This window comes from Aotus nancymaae, unplaced genomic scaffold (genome assembly GCF_030222135.1).
Source record: "Aotus nancymaae isolate 86718 unplaced genomic scaffold, 86718_ANA_hifiasm-v0.15.2.pri h1tg000008l, whole genome shotgun sequence".
NCBI classification, from domain to species: Eukaryota; Metazoa; Chordata; class Mammalia; order Primates; family Aotidae; genus Aotus; species Aotus nancymaae.
In genome coordinates, this window is record NW_026988419.1 from 63,107,357 (window position 1) to 63,133,520 (window position 26,164).

At 40.1% G+C, this 26,164-nt stretch overlaps 1 protein-coding gene and 1 pseudogene across 5 annotated transcripts in view; both read left to right on the forward strand.

Annotated features, from left to right (window-relative positions):
• Positions 1-26,164, forward strand: part of SP9 (Sp9 transcription factor) — a 101,878-nt gene that overhangs the window by 26,804 nt on the left and 48,910 nt on the right. The window contains exon 3 of one of the 5 annotated variants that reach the window (XR_010341482.1): positions 24,550-24,648. The exons of the other annotated variants lie outside the window; for them this stretch is intronic. The gene's annotated coding sequence lies outside the window, so the exon portion shown is untranslated. Of the gene's footprint in view, positions 1-24,549; positions 24,649-26,164 lie in introns of those variants that run through there. 5 annotated transcript variants of the gene reach the window in all.
• LOC135273628 (heterogeneous nuclear ribonucleoprotein A3-like) lies at positions 9,063-10,872 on the forward strand (annotated as a pseudogene).

The following is a 26,164-nucleotide window of genomic DNA, read 5'->3' on the forward strand; positions in this document are numbered from 1 at the left end:
GCATTGCATGGTCTCATAGGCAATAACTCATTTTGTCATTTGACCTTCAAACAAAGTGATGTATTGAAAGCTCTCTGTAAACTCTCACTTGTCATACCAATATTAGGCCACGTGCGATGGCTTACACCTGTAATCCCAGCGCTTTGGAAGGCAGAGGAGAGCAGATCCCTTGAGCCCTGGAGCTTGAGCCCAGCCCTGGTAACTTAGTGAGACCTTGTCTCTACAACAAATGCAAGAATTAGCCAGACACGAGAAGCTGAGGCAGGAGTTTGAGGTTACAGTGAGCTGTGATTGCTCCATTACATTCCAGTCTTCATCTGAAAGAGCAAGACCCTGTCTCAAGAAAACTAGCATTAGTAGTCATTCTTGTTGTTATTGTTCTAACATGTCAGAGTCACTGGAAACAGTGCCCTGTAATTCATTTGTTTCTTGAAACATTCATTTATTCATCAACAAATTGTTGACCTTAGAGATACAGAGGTAAATAAATATGTTTTATAATAATAGCTACCATTTCTTCACTTTTACTTTGTGCAAAAAAAAAAAAAAACTGTATAAATACTTTACATAATGTATTTCATTTAATTCTCACCAAAACTCCACAGATAGGTATTATTCCATGGATAGGTATTATTCCTGTTTGCATATCAGGAGCCTGTGGCTCCCATATAGCCCAAGATCTCATAACTTTTAAATGGCAGAAATGGTTCTCAACCAGTCCTTTTTAAAAAATTGTGGTAATATATACATAACATAAAATTTACCATTTTAGCCATTTTTTTTTTTTATCTTTTTGAGCTGGAGTCTCGCTCTGTCACCCAGGCTGGAGTGCAATGGCACAATCTCGGCTCACTGTAAACTCTGCCTCCTGGGTTCAAGCAATTCTCCTGCCTCAGCCTCCCGAGTAGCTGTGATTACAGGCACCCGCCACCATGCCTGGCTAATTTTTGTATTTTTAGTAGAGACGGAGTTTCACTCTATTGGCCAGGCTTGTCTCTTGGCCAGGCTGGTCTTGAACTCCTGACCTCATGATCCACCTGCCTCAGCCTCCCAAAGTGCTGGGATTACAGGCATGAGCCACCATGTCTGGCCACCATTTAAGCCATTTGTAAGTGTACAATTTAGTGGCATTATATACGTTCACAATATGCAACCATCACCACTGTCCATCTTCAGAACTTTTCCATGACCCCAAATTGAAACTACACGTATTAAGCAATAATTCCCTATTTTCCCTTTCCCCCATCCCCTGGTAAAAACTATCCTACTTGCTCTCTACTTTCTGTCGCTATGAACTTGACTATTTTGTGTATCTCAAGTACAATCATATAATACATGTCTTTTTGTGTCTGGCTTATTTCACTTAGCATAATGTTTCAAGGTTCATCTGTGTTGTAGCGTCAGAATTTCATTCTTTTTTAAGGCTGAATAATATGTCATTTAATGTATATACCATATTTTGTTTATCTGTTTATCCCTTGATGGACATTTAGCCCAGGTCTTTTGAATGACAAACCTCTTAGCCATTAAACCAAGCCTAATTGTTATTCTGATTACTATTATGCTGACAGAATAGATTAAAGCTAAACTGATGCCCTCAGAATTTTACTCTGGATGATTCTGGGAATCATTTAATTTTCTTAGCATGGTTGGACATTAAGTTTAATAGGGGCCAATCATGGTGGCCTAGCTACTCAGGAGGCTGAGGCAGGAGGATCACTTTGGCTGCAGTGAGCTATGATTGCAACACTCCACTGCAACCTGAGCGACAGACCAAGACTTCATCTCTAATAAATGGATAAAAGAATAAACTAGGATTTCTAGTCTAATATTATAATGCAAACTCAGATTATCAAAAGCAGTAGGAAAAAATATCTGGCTGAATTGTATCATTCTAAAATCAGAGTTCAGGTAAAATCTATTTGCATATTGGCAATTGGTTCTGATCACGAATTCTAATTGTATACAATAAGAAAATGTTTCATGTTAAAAAAAAAATAATCTAATGGTAACATCTGAATTTAGCCTAGTAATTTAGCCTTGGTAAGCCTAACTTACCAAGGAGTGATCTTGACCAAATCTTGTATGGATAAAATTCTTTATTCATCCACAGGAAATCCTAACCCAGATGACATTCCAATTATGATTTGGAAGACTTCTGACAGTGTCATCTGGTAATTACGTGTTTGATCTTCAGAAATTGGATGTTTATTTTATTTATGTATTTATTTATTGAGATCAAGTCTCGCTCTGTCACCATGGCTGGAGTGCAGTGGCTCCATTTGTGTTCACTGTAACCTCCACCTCCTGGGTTCAAGCAGTTCTCCTGCCTCAGCCTCCAGAATAGCTGGGACTACCGCTGTGCGCCACCATGCCTAGCTAATTTTTTGTAATTTTAGTAGAGACGGGGTTTCACCATGTTGGCCAGGCTGGTCTCAAACTCCTGACCTCAGGTGATCCACCCACCTTGGCCTCCCAAAGTGCTGGGATTACAGGCGTTCACTACCGTGCCCGGCGGATATTATTTTTTAAACAGCTATATTGAGGTATAAATGACATACAATGAACTACATTTAAAATGTGCAACTTGATAAGTATACACACATTCATTGTTTTGCCTGTAGCTATATGAGTTCCAGCACCATTTGTTGGAAAGATTATCTTGAATTGCCTTTATACCTTTGTCAAAAAATCTCTTGTCCATATAGTGTGGGCCTATATCTGAACTCTTTTCTATTTTGTTTGTCTGTATTTGTGCCAATATACCTGAATGTATACCTCAAAGTACACTCAAGTAATTGTCTTGGTTACTGAAGCTTTATAAAGCCTTGAAATCAGATAGTGTAAGTCTTTTTTTTGTTCTTTTTTGATTATTTTGACTATTCTAGATCTTTTGCATTTTCATGCAAATTTCAGTATCAGTTTGTCGGTTTCTACAAAACAGCCTGCTGAGTTTTTTATTGTGATTGCATTGAATCTATAGATCAATATGGGGAGAACTGACATCTTAGCAATGTTATATTTTCAACTCCATGGACAAAGTAACTAAACTAAAAGTAAATAAACTTTTCTTTATTTAGATGTTCTTTAATTTCTTTCAGCAGTGTTATGTCATTTTTAGTGTACTTCTTTTGTAGGTCTTTAGACAAAAAATTATTTGTGATGCTATTATAAATGTTTTTTTCCTTAAAAGTTCAGATCTTTAAATTATATTAATTCATCTTTATAGAATAATTGAGTGTACAAGAATATGACTGTGGCCAGGCACGGTGGCTCATGTCTGTAATCTCAGGACTTTGGGAGGCCAAGGCAGGTGGATCACTTCAGTTCAAGAGTTCGAGACCAGCCTGGCCAACATGGTGAAACCTCATCTCTACTAAAAATATGAAAATTAGGCAGGCATCGTGGTGCATGCCTTTAATCCCAGCTACTCAGGAGGCTGAGGTGGAAGAATTGCTTGAACCTGGGAGGTAGAGGTTGAAATGAATTGAGATTGTGCCACTGCACTCCAGCCTGGGTGACAGAGTGAGTCTCCATCATACACACACACACACACACAAAGAAAAACAGAAAAATAAAAAAGAATATGGCTGTATGTTTTGGGTATAGATGTGTTATATGTTTTAATGTCAGGAATCTATAAAAGTTTCCATACTTCTGGTTCTGTTTTTTTCTTTTTTTCAAGACAGAGTCTGGCTCTGCTGCCCAGGCTGGAGTGCAGTGGTGCAATGGTGGCTAACTGCAACCTCTGCCTCCTAGGCTCAAGTGATCCTCCTCCCATCTGAGGCTTCTGAGTAGCTGGGGCTGCAGGAACACACTACCATACCTGGCTAATTGGTGTGTGTGTGTGTGTGTGTGTGTGTGTGTGTGTGTGTATTTTGTAGAGATAGGGTTTCACCATGTTGCCCAGGCTGGTCTTGAACTCCTGACCTCAAGCAATCCACCCGCCTTGGCCTCCCAAAGTGCTGGGATTACACACATGAGCCACCATACCCAGCCTGGTTCTGTTTCCTAGTGCTAAGGAGTAGAATAAGTGGTTTTGTTGGAAAGGCTTCAGAAAGGCTTCATCCAAATGGCTAAGCATATCAGTCCTTATTTATGGTTATACCTTCCCAACTACAAAGAAAACTTACTTCTCTTTGCTGTCTCTCTCTCTCTCCCCCTCCGCCTTTTTTTTTTGAGACAGAGCCTTGCTCTGTCACCCAGGCTGGAGTACAGTGGCATGATCATAGCTCACAGCAGCTGACAACTTGTGAGCTCAAGTTACCCACTTGGCTTATCCCCTAAAGTAGCTGGGACTACAGACACACCACTATGCCTGTCTAATTGTTTTATTTCTTGTAGATACAGTGTCTCCTTACATTGCTTAAGCTAGTCTCTAATTCCTAGACTCAAACCATCCTCCCGTCTTGGCCTCCCAGAGTACTAGGATTATAGGTGTGTGCCACCACTGCACCTGGCCTTCTTTCTCTTTCTAAGAAACTCATGAACTATATATTTCAGTGGGAATTTTGGAGCCAACTTCTATTTTTCTGTTGAATAAAAACATTTCCAGTTTTCTATCCCAATCCTGGAAGGTGCTTAACAAATACTTGTTTTGAATGAATGAATCCTTAGCACATGTAGCGCAAAGGTTCTCTGGGAAGATGCTTTCTTCAGTTGAGGAGTCACGTTCTTTTATCAAAGCTCTGCCTGGGTTTTATAATTTCATGCAATTTAGTGGTACTCACTACTTGGTGTTTCAATGAACCTTTAAAATGAGAGACACTTGAAAATTCTTAAATGTCAATGGAAAGGAGCCAGTAGAGAGGGATTAAAGTTAAAAAAAGGAAAAAGTGATAACAGTTCAAGTTCTCTGAGAAAACAGAGGAGAATGGAATCCAGGGTGCAGATGGAGAGGTTGGCCTTACACGGGAGGGGAGTGAAGTTGAAGGAAGGTAGGCTATAGATGCAGTGTAAGCTGTAGATGTGTTGCCAAGACATTGAGAGACCCAGATTAATGGTACCTCCTTTCTCTGAGAATGAAAAATGGGGTGGTAAGGCAGGAGAACAGGAAGGTTCTATAGGGAGAGTCCAGTAGAGAAAAATAGCATCATATTCCAGAATTATCTATTAATGAGAAGTTTATGCTTAGACTACAAAATTATTGTTTTATTCTCCCCACCACTATCCCAAACATTTGCCCAGATGTTGGCCAGAGCTACAGTCATCTGAACGTTGCCTGGAGCTTGAGGACTGCTCATTCACACGGTTCTTGCCAGAAGGCCTCAGTTACTCCTGTGGGCTGTCAGTGGGAGGCTTCAGTTCCTCACCCTGGAGGGCCTCTCCATAGGACTGCTTGAGTGTCCTCACGAGATGGCAACTGCTTTCTCCGGAGTCAGTGTTTCAAGAGAGAGCAAGGATGAAGGCACAGTGACTTTTATGACCCAGTCTCTAAAGGCAGGACCCATCATTTTCATCATATGCTATTTGTCATTAAGTCCAACCAACTATCAAGGAGAGGGGAATTAAATGCTACCTCCTTAAGGGAAGAGTTCCAAAGAATCTGTGAAGATATTTTAAAATCACCTCATGGTAGTGCAGAGAGCAAAACTTCATAAAAGGACTTCCTAGTGGCTGGGCATGGTGACTCACGCCTGTAATCCCAGCACTTTGGGAGGCCGAGGCAGATGGATCACCTGAGGTTAGGAGTTCGAGACCAGCCTGGCCAACATGGTGAAACCTCATCTCTACTAAAAATACAAAAATTATCCAGGCATGGTGGTGGGTGCCTGTAATCCCAGCTACTCGGGAGTCTGAGACAGGAGAATCACTTGAACCCTGGAGGCAGAGGTTGCAGTGCACCAAGATTGTGCCACTGCACTCCAGCCTGAGAAACAAAGAACAAAACTCCATCTCAAAAAAAAAAAAAGAAAAAGAAAAATCCTCAGATATGCCTGTAATTTCCCACCCATCTTTTTTGGGGAAGATGGTGAAGAAACTGGCCTTACGGGGCTGTTTTGTGCCAGACATGACTTGCTTTTCTAATTGTGAATGGGAAGTAATCCTCACTATGCTCGTCCTTCCCCTCCAAGCAGCCTGTGGCTCAGCTAGTGGTTAAAATAGCTCAAAACCCTGCAATCATAAATGTTGTAGAGATATAGGAAGAGAGAAAAAGCTTGAAGTGGTTGTTATTTTCTCCCTCTGTGGTATACACAGCAATGGAAATACCAGGCGGAATTGCCACAAGACATTGCTGCATGGCTTCAGGACCTGTCCAACCAAAGGCCAGCTCTCCATAGCCAATGGGCATACAAGCATTTGCATTTTGATAAAAACACCTTCATTTTATAAAACTTTGGACCATAGCATCCCTTTAAGTAGCCAGGACTATTAGCACATTTAAACTATTTATTTTAAAATATGATTTATAGGGATACATGAGAGATACATTAGCAGAACTCTAGGAACCTATCAAAGTTATACAGCTTCCTAATGCATCTAGTTTATAACCAGCAAGTAGTTTAGATAGTGAAAGCACTGGGCTGATTCCAGGGCTGCCTCAACTGACAATCTGAAGGTAAATTGAGTGCAGTACAAGATGGAATCACATTCTGATCTTTCTTCGAATGCCTATTGTCCGTTTTATCAAAGACATTCGATATTGACAGTGCAGGCTATTGAGTCTTAATAAAATCTATTATTCACTTTCTTCTACCTCATCTGCAGACTGTTGACATTTTCTTTTATTTCAGCACTGATGTTTTTCTTTTACATGGGAGATTTTAGCACTGATGTTGTAATTGCTTATCACACAGCTGGCCCTGTTATGATGTTCTCGTGAATGTCCCTTCATTTTCCTGATGGTACTGTGATCCAATCTACAACCCATTTAAAAACAAAACATTTCATGTGCCATTTTATGCAGTGGCTCTTTTGGAGTTCCATTTCAGCTTCATTAATATTGATGCTGTCTGTCTCCTTGCTTATTTCAGAAGATTCTTTTAAATTAATCTTCAGAATTTGCTGTGATTTGTTGCTGTTTTGTGCGTCAGCCCCAGTACAGCTTGTCTCTTGTTAATTTTGTTTTTCTTTATTTTTATGCGTCTGCTATGACTGTTCTCCTACTTGTGCTACTGATGTGTGTCAGGTCCTTTATGGAATCCCAGTTTCGTCTCTGCCTTTCACGGTGATTTTCCATCATTAGGGACCTCTTGAATAAAAATGTAGCCCTTGTTTCTGACAGAGTCCATGTTCCTTTTCTTTTCTTTCTGTGTGATTTTCCATCATTATAGTTCTTAAATTTCTTGAATAGTGATATATACATGAACAAATGGACAGAGCAGTAATGGCTTCATCAGTGTTTTCTAAAATGTATCTGCAGGTCTGAGAGCACACAGTGCCACATCAAAATCTACTATGTATGTAAAAGAATTTTTAAGATAGATTTTTGTGGTCTATTGGTGACAATGCTATGGTGCATTAATAATTCACATTCTTGCTTACAGCATCTGCTTGTTAGAATGCCAGTTCCATGGCAGCCAGATTGGAGATTAGCATTAGGTCTGAAAGTCTTTGAGGAAAATATGTACAATGCTATCTCTGCTTTTCTTTCTATAACATTTTCAAAGGTAGCCAATATTTTCTTAACCAAGAATGCTAAACTGGCAATTGCACTAATTTCAAAAATGAGGTAGAGGAAGTCTAACTTTCCTAATTTGAGATATTTTGTCTACTGGGTCAATTAATTTCATCGACCACTTCTGAATAAAATAACTCCACACTTTCAGTTACAAACAGGCAAGGGAATATATGATATGGTAGAAGAACAAGATTTAGATCTAACAACTATTATGGATTAAATCCAAGTCAATAAATGCTATGAAATAAAAGGGTAAAGCTCAAGTATTGGCTGTTCAATCATTGCTATAAAAATAAGAAGAGAAAGTACTATACTAAAATAAGACATGCAAAATACACTTTTCACCATTGGCCAAAAACTATGCTTGCTTCATGTTCAAAATGCCAATTACCAAGTGAAGAATTCAGAGTCAGCTCCAGCAGTTTGCTCTTTGAAAATGCCCTATTTAAACTATGAAAACCTATCACCAGCAGAGAGTTATACAAATCTATGATGCTCAAGTGATTACAAAGTTAAGTGAAAAGGATTTAGTGGTTTCCCTTAGATAATGTAATGTGGCCTTGAAACTAGAAACCAGACAATTCTGAATCTTCAGTATGTATGTATGCATGTATGTATGCATGTATGTATGTATGTATGTATGTATGTTTATATCTATCTATTTTTGAGATGGAGTCTCGCTGTTGTTGCCCAGGCAGGAATGCAATGGCACGATCTCGGCTCACTGCAACCTCCCCGTGAGCCACCACGCCTGGCCCATTTTTATTGTTAATACTGTATTTCATTAGAATTGTATTAGTTCATTTATCAATACTTTTCATATTTAGAATAGAAGCAAAAACACAAAAAAATTAGCCAGGTGTGGTGGTGTGTGCCTGTAATCCCAGCTGCTCAGGAGGCTGAGGCAAGAGAATCGTGTGAACCTGGGAGGTGGAGGTTGCAGCGAGCCAAGATCGTGCCACTGCACTCCAGCCCAGGCAACAATGGGAGATGGGAGACTCCGTCTCAAAGAAAAAGAAAAAAAGGGAAGAAGAAGAAAAAATGCATAGAAAGCAAATAGATATCCAAATGCAAAATAATGAAGTTGGATCCCTGTCTTACAAGACATAAAAAAATTGGCGAGGCACAGTGGCTCACGCCTGTTATCCCAGCTCTCTGGGAGGCCAAGGCGGATGGATCATAAGATCAGGAGTTCCAGACCAGCCTGGCCAATATGGTGAAACCCCGTCTCTACTAATAATACAAAAATTAGCTGGGCGTGGTGGCACGTGTCTGTAGTCTCAGCTACTCAGGAGGCTGAGGCAGGAGAATCACTTGAACCCAGGAGGGGGAGGTTGCAGTGAACTGAGATTGGGCCACTGCACTCCAGCCTGGGTGACGGAGCAAGGCTCCGTCTAAAAAAAAAAAAAAAAAAGACATAAAAAAATTAATTCAAAATGGATCAAAGACCTAACAACTATATGAGCTGACACTATAAAAGTCTTAGAAGAAAACATAAAAGTAAATCTTCATGACCTTGGATTAGGCAATGACTTCTTAGCTGTGACATATAAAATACAGGCAACAAGAAAAAGTAGATAAATTCGACCTCAACAAAATTAAAAACAATATGTTTCAAAGGACATCATCAAGAAAGTGAAAAGACAACCCACAAAATAGAAGAAAGTATTTACAAATCATATGTGCAATAAAGGTCTAGTATTTAGAATATATAAAGAACTCTGGATATTGAACTCGAGTTGGAAGAGGCGAGTCTGGTCTCAAAATGGAGGTAAAACTTCCTGGTCGCCCCCAGCCAGAGTCGGGGCGGGGCTGGGGAGCCGTGATCCAAAGGAAGCAGAGCAGGTGAGAAAACTGTTTATTGGTGGTCAGAGCTTTGAAACTACAGATGATAGTTTAAGAGAACATTTTGAGAAATGGGGCACACTCACAGATTGTGTGGTAATGAGAGATCCCAAAACAAAACATTCCAGGGACTTTGGTTTTGTGACTTAGTAGTCTTGTGTTGAAGAGGTGGATGAAGCAATGTGTGCTCCACCACACAAGGCTGATGGGCGTGTAGTGGAACCAAAGAGAGCTGTTTCTAGAGAGGATTCTGTTTAGCCTGGTGCCCATCTAACAGTGAAGAAAATTTATGTTGGTGGTATTAAAGAAGATACAGAAGAGTATAATTTGAGAGACTACTTTGAAAAGTGTGGCAAGATTGAAATCATAGAAGTTATGGAAGACAGAGTGCTTTTGTAACTTTTGATGATCATGATACAGTTGATAAAATTGTTGTTCAGAAATACCACACTATTAATGGGCATAATTGTGAAGTGAAAAAGGCCCTTTCTAAACAAGAGTTGCAGTCTGCTGGATCACAGAGAGGTCGTGGAGGTGGATCTGGCAATTTTATTGGTCTCGGAGGAAACTTAGGAGGCGGTGGAGGTAATTTTGGCTGTGGTGGAAACTTTGATGGAAGAGGAGGTTATGGTGGTGAAGGTAGTGGCAGCAGAGGTAGTTATGGAGGAGGTGATGGTGGATATAATGGATTTGGAGGTGATGGTGGCAACTATGGCAGTGGTCCTGTTTATAGTAGTAGAGGGGGCTATGGTGGTGGTGGACCAGGATATGGAAACCAAGGTGGTGAATATGGTGGTGGTGGTGGAGGATATGATGGTTACAATGAAGGAGGAAATTTTGGCAGTGGTAACTATAGTGGTGGTGGGAACTATAACGATTTTGGAAATTGTAGTGGACAGCAGCAATCAAATTATGGACCCATGAAAGGGGGCAGTTTTGATGGAAGAAGCTCAGGCAGTATCTATTGTGGTTATGGATCTGGTGGTGGAAGTGGTAGATATGGTAACAGAAGGTTCTAAAAACAGCAGACAAGGGCTGTAGTTCTTAGCAGGAGAGAGAGCGAGGAGTTGTCAGGAAAGCTGCAGGTTACTTTGAGACAGTCGTCCCAAATGCATTAGAGGAACTATAAAAATCTGCCACAGAAGGAGCGATGATCCCTAGTCAGAAAAGTTACTGCAGCTTAAACAGGAAACCCTTCTTGTTCAGGACTGTCATAGCCACAGTTTGTAAAAAGTGCAGCTATTGATTAATGCAGTGTAGTGTCAATTAGATGTACATTCCTGAGGTCTTTAATCTATTGTAGCTTTTTCTTTTTATTTTCATTATATCAGGTATATTGCCCTGTAAATTGTGGTAGTGGACCAGGAATAAAAAATTAGGCCTGGTGCGGTGGCTCACACCTGTAATCCCAGCACTTTCGGAGGCCGAGGAGGGTGGATCATGAGGTCAAGAGATCAAGACCATCCTGGTCAACATGGTGAAACCCTGTCTCTACTAAAAATACAAAAAAAATTAGCTAGGCATGGTGGCATGCGCCTGTAGTCCCAGCTTCTCAGGAGGCTTAGGCAGGGGAATTGCTTGAACCCAGGAGGCAGAGGTTGCAGCGAGCCGAGATTGCGCCATTGCATTCCAGCCTCGGTAACAAAAGCGAAACTCTGTCTCAAAAAAAAAAAAAAAAAAATTAAGGAATTTTTAACTTTAAAAAAAAAAAGTATCATGACTCAATAATAAAAAGACCAATTTTTAAATGGGCAGAGGAATCAATAAATATTTCTCCAAAGAAAATATAAAAAAGGCCAAAAAGCACATAAATGATGTTTAATATTAATTGTTAGGGAAATTCAAATCAAAATCACAATGAGACATGACTTCACAACTACAAGGATGGCTACAATAAAAAAGATGGACAGTAACAGGTGCTGACAAGGATGTGAAGAAAGCGGATCTTTCATACATTGATGGTGGGAATGTAAAATAATACAACTACTTTGAAAAACACTGACAATTTCAAACAGTTAAACGTAGAGCTACCATATAAACCAGCAATTTCACTTTTAGGTATATACGTAAGAGAATTGAAACATATCTTCACACAAGAACTTGTACCATGAATGTTCATATAGCAGCATTAGTCATAATAGCTAAAAAGTGGAAAAAACTCAAATGTCCATCAACTGATGAATGGATAAACAAAGTGTGGTATATCCATACAATCAAATATGATTCAGCCATAAAAAGGAATGAAGTACCTATTTATGTTAAAACATTAATGAGCCTTGAAGATATTAGGTGAAAGAAGCCAGACACATAACTGTATGATCCCATTTATATGAAATGTCCTGAATAGGCAAACCTTGAGAGACAGAAAGCAGTTAGTGGTCACCAAGGGCTGAGCAGATGGAAAGTTGGGAAATTACTACTAATGGTAATGGGTACAGAGTTTCTTTTCCAGGTGTTAAAAATGTTCTAGAATTACATAGGTGCTGATCAGACAACATTGTGAATATTCTAAAAACTGCTGAATTATAAGCTTTAGAAGGGTGAATTTTAGGCCAGGTGCAGTGACTCACACCTGTAATCCCAGCATTTTGAGAAGCTGAGGTGGGCGGATTGCCTGAAGTCAGGAGCTCAAGACCAGCCTGGTCAACATGGTAAAACCTTGTCTCTACTAAAAATACAAAAATTAGCCAGGCATGGTGTCAGGCACCTGTAATCCTAGCTACTCAGGAGGCCGAGGCAGGAGAGTTGCTGGAACCTGGGAGGTGGAGGTTGCCGTGAACCGAGATCACCCCATTGCCCTCCAGCCTGGGCAACAGAGTGAGAATCCATCTCAAAAAAAAAAAAAAGAAGAAGGGTGAATTTTATATTTTCTTTGAATTTTCTTTTAGGCTTCCTTATTGTTTTATTTTATTTATTTATTTGGAGAAAGAGTCTCGCTCTATCCTCCAGGCTGGAGTTCAGTGGCAGGATCTCAGCTCACTGCAACCTCCGCTTCCTGGGTTCAAGTGATTCTCATGCCTCAGCCTCCCAAGTAGCTGGGATTACAGGCACCTGCCACCATGCCCAGCTAATTTTTATAATTTTATTTTGAAGAAAACAAAGAACAAGGTAGAGAAGGAGGAGGAGGAGGAGGCAGTGGCAGTGGCCTAGAATGTGTCTTTTTCAAGCAGAGTATTATGAGCAATGAAATACTCTATTAATGTTAATAATGTGGATTTTTAACTGACATGTAGAATAGAAGTGAGTGTTTAAGCCTGAAGAAACAGAATTGGGCACACAGTGCAAACCAGTATGTGTAGGCCACATTTACATTGTCCCATGACTATAACACTCTGGGAAAAAAATGCCAGACCTCTGGATGTTGGACTTACATTTTTGACATTTCCTCTGGATATTTTGATATATATATCTTAGTCTCTTTCCCAATAGGATCTATGATTTGGTTCACCTTTGAACCTACTTTTCAAGTATTATATATTCAATAAATACTTGTAGAGTTATAAGTGCAGATGTAGTCATTGGCTCATCTGCATAACAATTATCTCCAATGATCACTCAAAGCAAGAAATCTTGAATAAGAAAATTGCCATTTTAGGGGCCTGGCACAGTGGCTCATGCCTGTAATCCCAGCACTTTGAGAGGCCAACCTGGGCGGATTGCTTGAGGCCAGGAGTTAGAGACCAGCCTGGCCAACATGACAAAACCTCGTCCCTACAAAAAATATAAAAATTAGTTGGGTGTGGTGGTACATGCCTGTAGTCCCAGATACTAGAGCGCCTGAGGCATGAGAATTGCTTGAGCCTGGGAGGCAGAGGTTGCAGTGAGTTGAGATCATGCCACTTCACTGCAACCTGGGCCATAGAGAAAGACTCTATATAAAAAAGAAAAAAAAATTGCCATTTTTGAACCTAGAGTATAATGGTGCTATAATGACATTGGTCATTGAAATATATTTCAGGTCGGGTGCGATGGCTCATGCCTTTAATCCCAGCACTTTGGGAAGCTGAGGTGGGCAGATCACAAGGTCAGGAGTTTGAGAACATCCTGGCTAACATGGTGAAACCCTGTCTCTAATAAAAATTCAAAAAATTAGCCAGGCATAGTGGCACACACTTGTAATCCCAGCTACCTGGGAGGCTGGGAGGAGAATCACTTAAACCTGGGAGGCAGAGGTTGCAGTGAGCCAAGATCGCGCCATTGAACTCCAGCCTGGGCAACAGAGTGAGACTCTGTCTCAAACAAAAAAAAAAAGAAATATATCTTAATTAAACTCAAAAAACAAAAAATTTACCAAATTATGATCAGATATGAACAAAGATGTTTACTTGAAGTAAGCATATTAATAACTTTTTTTTTAGAATTCTTAGTCTTAAATTATGTCATAAATCAGACATAATGAATCAGAAAGTGGTAAATACTCTCAGTTCACAGTCCTCCTTTGAAGTTCCCAGGAATGTACTCAATTCAATACTGCATTCCTTTCTTCTTGCTCCCAACAGACAAGGCCATCAAATTAGCAGAACAATTTCTGGTGAGCAGGTGAATTCTAGGGCTGCCATCTGGCCTCCTGGCTCTTGGCACAAGGTGACAGATTCCTGATGGAGATGCCTCCGATGATCCTAACAGCTCCCCATAGTGACACCCTCCCTTACTATAGACCACTGCCAAGTCTGAAGGCCTGAAGGTGAGTCTCATACTGTACTCTAAGCCTTGCCATCCCCCCACCGTTTTTGTTTTTTTTTGTTGTTTGTTTTTTTTTTACCATTTTGGGTCCCCTTCCCACCAATGCAGATTTGCTTCTTAAGGATGCAATGTATGGGGAGGGTCTGAACAGTAAAGTGATTTACATGATGCTGATCCTTTCATCTACCACAAAATAGGCTGCAGAAGGCCAGCAGCAAACAAATTGCAATCCTGTGTGGCACTTCAAAGGAGACAGGATTGTTGGGTGCAACTTCCAGAAATTCATCCAAATTAATTTATAATATTCACCAATCTTCAAATGAATCTTCTAGAATCACATGCCTCCTGCATATAATCTTTGTGACAGCAAAAATAGAGAATGTACAGGGAGCAATATGTATTCATTATCCTTTAAAAGGAAAGGCCTGCTGGGATAGGAAGGGCTGTGGAACAGCTGTTTTCTCCCCAGTTTTACACATAAAACAATTCTATATGTAAAACACCTGTAGAGCATGAATTAGCTAGTATGTTTACTATAGATCCACTACCCAATGTCTTGTTTATCCCATCATGAGCCTGAGCAAACATTTATGACATATGAAAGCCTACCATCTGTAGACCTGGAATCTGACCACCACTGGAAACATTTGGTAGCTCTGAAAATATTGCCTTTTATTCTTTGATGTTGCTTATGAGAGAGTGAATTAATTATCCCCAACCGATAGAATGAAGTCAGATTGGGAACAGGTTCAGGTTGGTGTATCCTACTTCATAGTAATTTCCAGGGCACAAGAATTTTTTTTTTTTTTTTTTTTGAGATGGAGTCTCATTCTGTCACCCAGGCTGCAGTGCAGTGACGTGATTTTGGCTTACCGCAACCTCCGTCTCCTGGTCTCAAGCAATCCTCCCACCTCAGCCTCTCGGGTAGCTGGGATCACAGGTGCATGTCACCACACCTGACTTTTTTTTTTTTTTTTGCATTTTTGGTAGAGATGGGGTTTTGCCATGTTGCCCAGGATGGTCTTGAATTCCTGAGCTCAGATGATCTACCTGCTTTGGCCTCCCAAAGTGCTAGGATTACAGGCATGAGCCACTGCATCCCCCTAAGAAAGATTTTTAAAACTACTTAAACATATGAGTAGTTTTACCTGAACCAAGCAAGACTACTTAACCTAGAAGCTAAAGTATCTAATGAAAAAGGATAGAGAGAAAGATGACCCAGCCTTCCCCAAGGAGGCAGACATGAGCTCATTTATCCCTTCTGCTGCACCAGTGAAGAGAAAGTACCCCAAAAAAGCAAAATGCCAATTTGGAGCAGAAGGTCCCATCATGGTACAAAAGCAAGGAAGAGAAGACATTTCATGTCTCTAATCACAGTGACACCTGTCCACAAAAAAATTTATGATCTAGTAAGTTTCCCTGAGTCTGGCTAAAGTATCAACCCCTTCTCCCTGGAGAAAGGGGCAGAAGATTTCCCTTGCCCTTTTAAGAGTTTGGAGAACAGACGCCAGGAGCAGTGGCTCATAGCTGTAATCCCAGCACTGTGGGAGGCTGAGGTGCGGTAACCACTTGAGGCCAGGAGTTTGAGGCCACCCTAGCCAACATGAACAAACCTCATCTCTATCTAAAAAAAAAAAAAAACCCAGACATGGTGGCACGTGCCTGTAATCCCAGTTACTTGGAAGGCTGAGACACGAGAATCATTTGAGCCCAGGAGGCGGAGGTTACAGTGAACCAAGATCCCGCCACTGCACTCTAGCCTGGGCCACAATGTGAGATCCTGTCTCAAAACAAACAAACAAACAAAAAGTTTATAAACCACAAATTCCTTATCAAAAAGACTATCTTTCAGCCCAGATTGACTTTGACTGACACAGCCCTTCTTCCATGCTTTGCTCCTGCCCAGTCTTAGTTAGACAGTTGGTGAAACTGCTCAGACAGCTAGCCAGAGCAAGATCTGGCCAGATATCAATACCAGAACTGACAGAATTCTCTGTCTCTTCCAGAAATTACCTGCTGGTTCTTATCACAGGATGTAGACCCAAGGCCCTAGCCAGTTTCACCAGCTACCTTGTCCCTTGAGTTCTGCCTTTTGTCAACCTCTAGCAAAGAAAGGGAGAGGATTCCTTCTCTGGTTTCAAAATTTCTTGGTGTTATACATTTAAGCCTTTAATCAATTTTGAGTTAATTTTTGTGTATGGCATTTGATAAGGATCCAATTTCATAATTTTGTACATGGACATCCAGTTTTCTCAATACCATGAATTGAAGAAACTATCCTTTCTTCATTGTGTATCCTTGGCATTCTTGTCAAAAATCATACATATAAAGTTGAACTGAAAAAAATTTTATGTATGATATACATATACATTTATAAAGTTTATATGTATGAATTTATTTCTTGACTCTCTATTCTGTTCCATTAGTCTATGTCTGACTTTAGGCCAGTACCATACTGTTTTGATTACTGTAGCTTTGTAATATATTTTGAAATCAGAAAATGTGAAGCCTCTAGCTTTATTTTTCTCACCCAAGATTGCTTGGCTATTCAGAGTCTTTTGTGGTTCCATATAAATTTTAGATTTTTTTTCCTATTTCTGTAAAAAAAAAAATGCCATTAGAATATATATATATTTATTTTTTTGAGATGGATTCTCACTCTGTTGCCCAACCAGAGTGTAGTGGCATGATCTTGGCTCACTGCAACCTCCACCTCCCAGATTCAAGTGATTATTGTGCCTCAGCTTCCCAAGTAGCTGGGATTACAGGCATGTGCCACCATGACCAGCTAATTTTTGTATTTTCAGTAGAGACAGGGTTTCACCATGTTGGCCAAGCTGGTCTTGAACTCCTGACCTTAGATTACCCACCTCAGCCTCCCAAAGTGCTGAGATTACAGTCATGAGCCACCATGCCCTGCTGCCATTGGGATTTTAATAGGGATTTCAATAAATTTATAGATTGCTTAGACTAGCATTGACATTTTAATAACTTTAATTCTTTCAGTCTATAAACACACGATATCTTTTCATTTATTTGTGTCTTCTTTAATTTCTTTCATTAATGTCTTACAGTTTTTGGTGTACAAGATTTTCATCTCCTTAGCTAGGTTTATTTCTAAGTATTTTATTCTTTTGATGCTATTGTAAATTGGATTGTTCTTTTAATTTCCTTTATGAGTAGTTCATTGTTGGTGTATAGAAGTGCAACTGATTTTTGCATGTTGATTTTGCACCTTGTAACTTTCTCAAATTCATTTATTAGTTTTAACAGATTTTTTGTGGTCATTAGGTCTTTAGTGTCTAATAAGATCATGTCATTTGCAAACAGAAATTGTTTTACTTCTTCATTTTCAATTTGGATGCCTTTTATTTCTGTTTCTTTTTCTTGCCTAACTGCTAAGATTTCTAGTACTAGTAACCTTAATCCTAACTCTTCTATTAACAATACTATTCCAGTACTCTCCCACTATGGTGAGAGTGGGTATCTGAAACAGTAACACTTCTAGAAGAAAACATAGGGAAAAAGCCTTTTTATGTTATTCTTGGCAATGTTTTCTTGGATATGACACCAAACACAAGCAACAAAAGCAAAAACAGACAAGTGGAATTACATCAAACTAAAAAGCTTTTTCATGACAAGGAAACAATCAACAAAATGACAAGGCAACCTGCAAAAAGAAAAAAAAATTCAAACCATGTATCTGATGAGGGGTTAATATTTAAAATATATAAAGAACACCTACAACTCAACAGCAAAAACAAAAACAAAAAACAATCCATCTTTAAAATGGGCAAAAGATCTGAATAGCTATTTCTCCAAAGAAGACATACAAATGGCCAACAGGCATATGAAAAGGTGCTTAACATAACTAACCATCAGAGAAATGCAAATCAAAACCACAATGGGATATTATTCACACCCATTGGAATGACCATTATAAAAAACAAACAAAAAAAAGAAAAGTGTTGGTGAAATAGAGAGAAAAGTAAACCTGGTACATTGTTAGAGGGAATGTAAATTGGTACAGCCACTATGGAAGATACTATGGAAGCTCCTCAAAAAATTAAAAAGAAAACTACCATATGATCCAACAATCCTACTTCTGAGTGTATATTTCTAAAGGAATTGAAATCAGTATGTCAAAATATCTGCAAATATGTATATATTGCTCTATATCAAAAAAATACACATGGAAGTAACCTAAATATCCATCAGGGGATAAATGGATGAAAAAAGTATGGTATATGCATAAAATAGGATATTATTCAGCCTTAAAAAATAAATCCTACCATTTGCAATAATATACATGAACCTGGGGGGATATTATGCTAAGTGAAATAAGCCAAACACAGAAAAACAAATAATTGCCTAATCCCACTTATATGAGGAATCTTGGGTAATAACACTCATAGGAGCAGAGAGCAGCATGATGGTTCACAGAAACTGGTAGAAGGGGAAATGTGGCCAGGCACAGTGGCTCACGCCTGTAATCCCAGCACTTTGGGAGGCTGAGGCAGGTAGATCACCTGAGATCAGGAGTTCGAGACCAGCCTGACCAACATGGAGAAACCCCGTCTCTACTAAAAATACAAAAATTAGCCGGGAATGGGGGCACTTGCCTGTAATCCCAGCTACTCAGGAGTCTGAGGCAGGAGAATTGCTTGAACGCGGGAGGCGGAGGTTGCGGTGAGCTGAGATCACGCCATTGCACTCCAGCCTGAGCAAAAGAGTGAAACTCCCTCTCCAAAAAAAAAAAAAAAAAAAGAAGAAGGGGAAATGTGAAGTTGTTGGTCAAAGGGTACAAATTTTCAGTTATACAACATGAATAAGCTCTGGAGATCTACGATACAGTATAGCACCTATAGTTAACAGTAGTGTGACGTATACTTAGATATTTGCTAGGAGGGTAGGTCTTAACGTTAACTGTTCTTAGCACAAACAATAATAATAAATAAACAAAGGGAGAGGAAGAAAACTTCTGGAGGTGATAGATATGTTTATGGCCTGGATTGTGATGATGGTCTCACGCGTGTATACATATTTCCAAATTAATTGTCATATACACTGAATAAATACGTACAGTTTTTGTATTTCAATCGTACCTCCATAAAGTGATTTTTAAAAATTCCTTGGAAGAATCCTGTATTGACTGGCTAGTCAGTCCTTTCACACTGATGAAGATGGGCTGTACTTTTGTCACTTGACCCTCTTTCTCTGTCCCTTTTGGGGTTTCTGAAGCCCTTTTGCTGGTGTATTGTGAAGGCTTTTAAGGAACATTTACTTCTTCAGCAATGTCATTGATTCAGGTTTCCATAGTGAGTGTTCCATCTTATGTCAGCATCCCACCAGGGCCAGCAGAAGAATTTATGACCCTTCAAGTTCAAAGTTTGTGCCTCTCTGTTGGATCAACCACTCAGATGCTCATTTTTATCTCTCGGAAACCTCAAACTCTTCACTTATGTGCCTGGGAAAGATCAGAGGCAAGTTTTTAAGCCCAAAGAACAATCTCACCTTTACCTACTGTATGAGGTCTACCTATTACCCAGAATCTCTTTGATGACTCATCTCACTCAATAATAATAATCGACACTTTTCTCTCTAAAGGTAACATGAGAATTTGGGGAATGAGTCTCCCATATGCACTAAAAAACAAAATTAAGCAACAGTATCAGAAAGTTCATCATATCATAATGGAAACTGAAAAATCGGGTTGCATTAAATTAGGTGAAAATTAGATTAGATGAAAATTAAATTAAATTAGATGAAAATTAGGTCCTTAAAACTATGGTGGGGCTCAATCTCTTTCAAAAAAATAGAAAATCTGGTATCATACCAAGATTCTTGAAGCACAAATGAAGACTTAGACAATCTGTGTGGTGACTGGGTGCAGTGGCTCACACCTGCAATCCCAGCACTTTGGGCGGCCAAGGTGGGCGGATCACTTGAGGTCAGGAGCTCGAGACCAGCCTGGCCAACATGGTGAAACGCCGTTTCTACTAAAAATACAAAAATTAGCCAGGCATGGTGGCACACACCTGTAATCCCAGTTACTCAGGAGGCTGAGGCAGGAAAACTTGCTTGAACCCGGGAGTCGGAGGTTGCAATGAGCTGAGATAGTGCCACTGTACTCCAGTCTGGGTAAAGTGAGACTCAGTCTCAAAAAAAAAAGAAAAAAAATGTGTGGTAGCTGAGCTCATCCAAAACAGTTCTAGCCAGGCACAGTGTGTCACGCCTGTAATCCCAGCACTTTGGGAGACTGTGGTGGGATGATTGCTTGAGCCTAGGAGATTGGAACCAACCTGGGCAACATAGGAAGACCCTGTCTCTACAGAAATTTGAAAATTAGCCAGGTGTGGAGGTATACGCCTATGGTCCAAGCCACTCAGGAGGTTGAGGTGGGAGGATTGCCTGAGCCTCGGAGGTTGCAGCTGCAGTGAGCCATGATGGCACCACTGCCCTCCAGCCTGGGCAACAGAGTAAGACCCTGTCTCAAAAGACAACCAAATAGGCCAAGCACGGCGGCCCATGCCTGTAATCCCAGCACTTTGGGAGGCCAAGGCAGGTGGATCACTTGAGGTCAGGAATTTGGCCAGCCTGGCCAATATGGTGAAACCCCATCTCTACTAAAAATACAAAAATTAGCCAGACATGGTGGCATGGACCTGTAATCCCAGCTACTCAGGAGGCTGAGGCAAGAGAATCACCTGAACCTGAGAGGCAGAGAATGCAGTGAGCTGAGATCACACCACTGCATTCCACACTCCAGCCTGGGCAACAGAGTGAGACTCCGACTCAAAAAAGACAACCAAAGAGCTGACCGAAGTGGCTCAACCCTATAATCCCAGCACTTTGGGAGGCCAAGGTGGGTGGATCACTTGAGATCAGGAGTTTGAGACCAGCCTGACCAACATGGTAAAACCCTATTTCTACTAAAAATACCAAAAAAAAAAAAAAAAAAAAATTAGCCAGATGTGGCGATGCACACCTGTAGTCCCAGCTACTGGGGAGACTGAGGCACAAGAAATCACTTGAACCTGGGATGCAGAGGCTGCTGTGAGTTGAGATCACACCACAGCACTCCAGCCTGGGCAACAGAGCAAAACCCTTCTCAAAAAAAAAAAAAAAAAAAAAAAGACAACCAGCCTGGGTTATAGAATTTTATATCCTACACATTTCCATGTGACAAACAAAAAACAGTTTCCTGCCCAAGACATGAGATATGTGTGGCATCAATGGAACAGCTAGCCCTGTCTGATAAGCTAAAGTGGGGGTGTGGGATGATTATTGCCAGAAGAATTGCTGTAAGGATATACACTGACATTCTGCTTCAATGTGGCATCTCCATAGAATACTGGAAAAACATCAATGACAATACTTTCTGAGAAGAGATTTTGAGTAGAGGATAAATTTTAAGAGACAGAGTTACAAATAGTAATAAGGACTGTTAAGGGTGGTGACTGCTATACATTTTAAAAAGAACATGTAAGCCATATATGGGAAGAAATGCTTTGGGCATTGCTTTATAGAGAATGGTCATTTCTTTGGCAGAACCAGTGATTGGTCCTATTAAGGAGGTTTTTCTCCTTTATCCTTCTACTTCAAAAACACCATAGCACTGAGTAGCAAGGTTTGTATTTCACTATAAGTTGCATGACTCTTAAATTAAAAGTGCAGTGATAAAACCTGAAAGGATATTTCATAGATCACCAGGTTGGTCTTATTTGAATGCTGAGATGAGAATAGTCTGTTGAATTATTTCTTCTTTAGATATATCTCTTTTAATAACTGTGGAAGATTGCATTTTTGTTCTCGATTATTCCCCACACTTCCCATAAGAGAATTTGATATCCTACACATTTCCATGTGACTTGCAGTGCCTTCCTATAGGTGCAGACTTCCCCACTCTATTAACAGTGGGTTTAACCATGTGATTTGCTTCAGCCAATGAAATGGGTGGCATAAGCCATGTGTACCATCAAAATGAAAGTTGGAAGAGACATTGCATGGCTTAGCCATTGCACTCTTCCCTCTATCACAGTAATGAATGTCTTTAATTCATGTTACTCCTTCAGCCTGGATTCTGAAATGAATACCCATTGAACTAAGCTGCAGCTGACGTATACCAAGAGGGAGAAATAAACCTCTATTGTCATAAACCATTGAGATGTGGGGGTGTTTCTTATTGCCACATAAAAGCTCATTAATACAATAATCTTACAAATTAGCACAGGAGCTATCAGGTAGGCAATATACATATTCCAGATGAAGTGCTAGAGTCCAAATAGCTAAGATAAAAACATGCCTCACAAAGAAGCATAATTTATATTAATCTTAATTTTCTACCTAGGACTTTTTCACCTATCTGGTTAATAACAGGTTATAGAGTATAATATTTCCAGCTTCTTCATGTTCATTAAAAAGACCTCCAGTGTACTCCATCAAATTAAGACTGTTATTAACCTAATATGTCTCCAAATAAAAACTAACGGGCTGAGCCTGGTGGCTCACTCCTGTAATCCCAGAACTTTGGGAGGCCAAGGCAGGCAGATCAAGAGGTCAGAAGTTCAAGACCAGCCTGACCAACATGGTGAAACTCCATCTCTACTAAAAATACACAAAATTAGCCTGGTGTGGTGGCAAGCACCTGTAATCACAGCTACTCGGGAGGCTGAGGCAGGAGAATCCTGCTTGAACCAAGGAGGTGGATGTTGCAGTGAGCGGAGATCACGCCATTGCACTCCAGCCTGGGCAACAGAGCGAGACTCCTCTCAAAAAAAACCAAAACAACAAAAAAACCTTTTTCTGCTAACTTTTAAGGAAATCCTCGCTTTCATTCAAAGATTTCTAATTCCAGAGGTGAGAAAACAATTTGCATTTACGACTTCAGACAATTCAGTTGACCTTCAACCTTTCCAACAGTTTCAAAAGCAAAAGCATACATTAGAATACAACACAAAAGCACTAGAAGCCAGACAACATTCAATAAGTTTTAACAGCCAATGAAACTCCAGACCATAATTAGTTCCTCTCTCAGTATTTTATCCTAAGAGCCTAAGAAATTTTTACATTTTCTAGGCTTGATATCTTTTAAGGCCAAATATCGTAGCCTCATTTTTTCTTTATTTTTATTTTTTTAATTTTTTGGAGGGAGGTATTCACATATTTGATATTTGAAAGTTACTTTTCTTAACAACTATGATAGTGGTTTCTAGACTTTGTCCTTAAGCACAAACCATTCTTCCTACATGACGTTATCCATAACACAAAAACTTTAAGCTCCAGAAGACTGAGACTTTGCTTTCTTCTGATGGATGTTATCAAAGTTGAGGGCTAAAGGACACTTTGGTGGTATAGCTTGGGACAGATTCTTTTTCCTTAAGATCTTCAGTATAGGCTTTCATAAATTCTTTTTTTTTTTTTTTTTTTTTTTTTTGAGACAGAACCTCACTCTGTCACTCAGACTAGAGTCCAGTGGCACAATCTCGGTTCATTGCAACCTCCACCTTCTGGGTTATTTTCTTTAAGGATGTTAAATATTGGTCCCCACTCTTTTCTGGCTTGTAGGGTTTCTGCTGAGAGATCTGCTGTAAGTCTGATAGGTTTCCCTTTATGGGTAACCTGACCTTTCTCTCTGGCTGCCCTTAGTATTTTCTCCTTCATTTCAACCCTAATAAATCTGGCAATTATGTGCCTTGGGGTTGGTCTTCTTGAAGAATATCTTTGTGGTGTTCTCTGTATTACCTGGAGTTGAATATTACCCTGCCTTGCTAGGTTGGGAAAGTTTTCCCGAATGATATCCTGAATAGTATTTTCCAACTTGGATTCCTTCTCTTCATCACATTCAGGTACACCTATCAAACGTAAATTAGGTCTTTTCACATAGTCCCATATTTCCTGGAGACTTTGCTCATTCCTTTTCATCCTTTTTTCTCCAATCTTGTCTTCTCGTTTCATTTCACTGAGCTGGTTCTCGACTTCTGATATCCTTTCTTCTGCTTGATCAATTCGACTGTTTAAACTTGTGCATGCTTCGCGAAGTTCTCGTGTTGTGTTTTTCAGCCCCATCAGTTCACTTATATTCTTCTCTAAATTGTCCATTCTCGTTAACATTTCGTCAAACCTTTTTTCAAGGTTCTTAGTTTCTTTGCATTGGGTTAGAACAAGTTCTTTTAATTCACAGAAGTTTCTTATCACCCACGTTTTGAAACCTGCTTCTGTTATTGGAACACACTCGTAATCTATTAAGCCTTGTTCCGTTACTGATGAGGAATTGCGATCCCCTGTAGAGAGAGAGGCATTCTGATTTTTGAGTATTCTCTGCCTTTTTACGCTGATTTCTTCCCTTCATTATATATTTATCCGTCTGTTGTCTTTGTAATTACCGACTTTCTAACTAGGTCTCTGAGCAGACGTCCAACTTGTTGATTCCCAGCGCCGAAATCTGAGCAATCCACTGCGCCGGCCAAAACAGCGGTGTTAAGATTGATGGTGCTTTTCTGCCCAGGAATCTCCGGACTCTGCACCAAGAACTGCCGCACTGAGGTGCCAGCAAAACCGCCGCACCGGCCACAAGAGTCGCCCTGGCGACCCGTGGGGCTCCTCTGCTGGGAATCTCCTGGTCCGTGAGCAACAAATATTCGTCTGAAAGTGTGGCGTCCTCTCGTTCTCTGCGCTTTCACTGGGAACTACGAGCCCGAGCTGCTAGTGATCAGCCATCTTGGATCTCTCTCTGAAGCTATTCTTGCAGTACACTGCTGGGGGGATGCCTTTCCTCGTGTACTTGGCCTCGAGGTTCCACTCCTCTTTTGTCTTTTCCAGTGCACTCTTCTCAAGGCTTTCTGGCTCCTTCTGCCAAACTTGTGCTCTTGACATGAGTTTCCCACAAGGCTCTGACAACAGAAATGTCAAATATGACCACTTTATGTCCCATTTTTGGAGCATGAAATTACCTGTAGGGAATGCAGATCTTTTCGGTGGGTTCTGGTCCTTGGGTGAGAAGGGATTTTTTGTGGCTAAAAGGCTGGCACCCTGGAGTTCTGGGCTGACTTCAGCCCAGCCAATACCTACATCACCAGACTAGGGGCCTCAGTTCCCTCCTCTCATCTTTCTTTCTTAGAGACAGGGTCTTGCTCTGTCACCTAGGCTTGAGTGCAGTGGCACAATCATAGTTCACTGCAGTCTCAGACTCCTGGACTCATGTGATCCTCCTGCCTTGGCCTTGCAAAGCACTGGGATTACAGGTGTGAGCCACTGCACCTGGCTGCCTCAATTTTTAAAGAAAGAATTTATTTTAAATCCTGTATCTGTACGATATCAAAACAATTAGTCAAATCAATGAAAATATTAGGCAATTCAGTAGTTTGATGCAATGTTGCCACAAAGTGAGTCTCCAACTCCTGCCCTCAAGTGATCCTCCCACCTTGGCCTCCCAGACCACTGGGATTATAGGCATGAACCACTGTGCCTGGCTCTTTTTGTTTTCTTTAGGAAAAAAAAAATAATGGCTTCATTTCATACCTACCAAATTGGAAAATTGGCTTGGCCTCTAGGCCAGACAGGTGTTATAATACTTCTACTGAGTTTAGCATACCGTTCAGCCACAGATAGAGCTCCTGGGCATTGCTAACCCCCATTTAGTATAACCTCCAAACAAACCAGTGCTTTGTCCTATTGTCACACATTTTACTTCTACGTATGCTGTAAACTCCATCCTCTATTATTTTTTGTTTAAACAATCAATCTTTTTTACTTGGGGTGTTTTATTTTTTTGCTTTTATTATTATTTTAAATGGATACATAGTAATTGTACATATTTTTGAGGTACAGTGTGATATTTAGATACATGTATAAAATGTGTAATGACCAAGTCTAGGTAATAAGCATATCCATCACCTCAAACACCTATCTTTTCATTGTTTTGGGAACATTCAAAATCTGCTATTCTAGCTATTTGAAAATATACAATAAATTGTTGTTAATTATAGCCTCCCTGTAGTGTTATAGAACACTAGG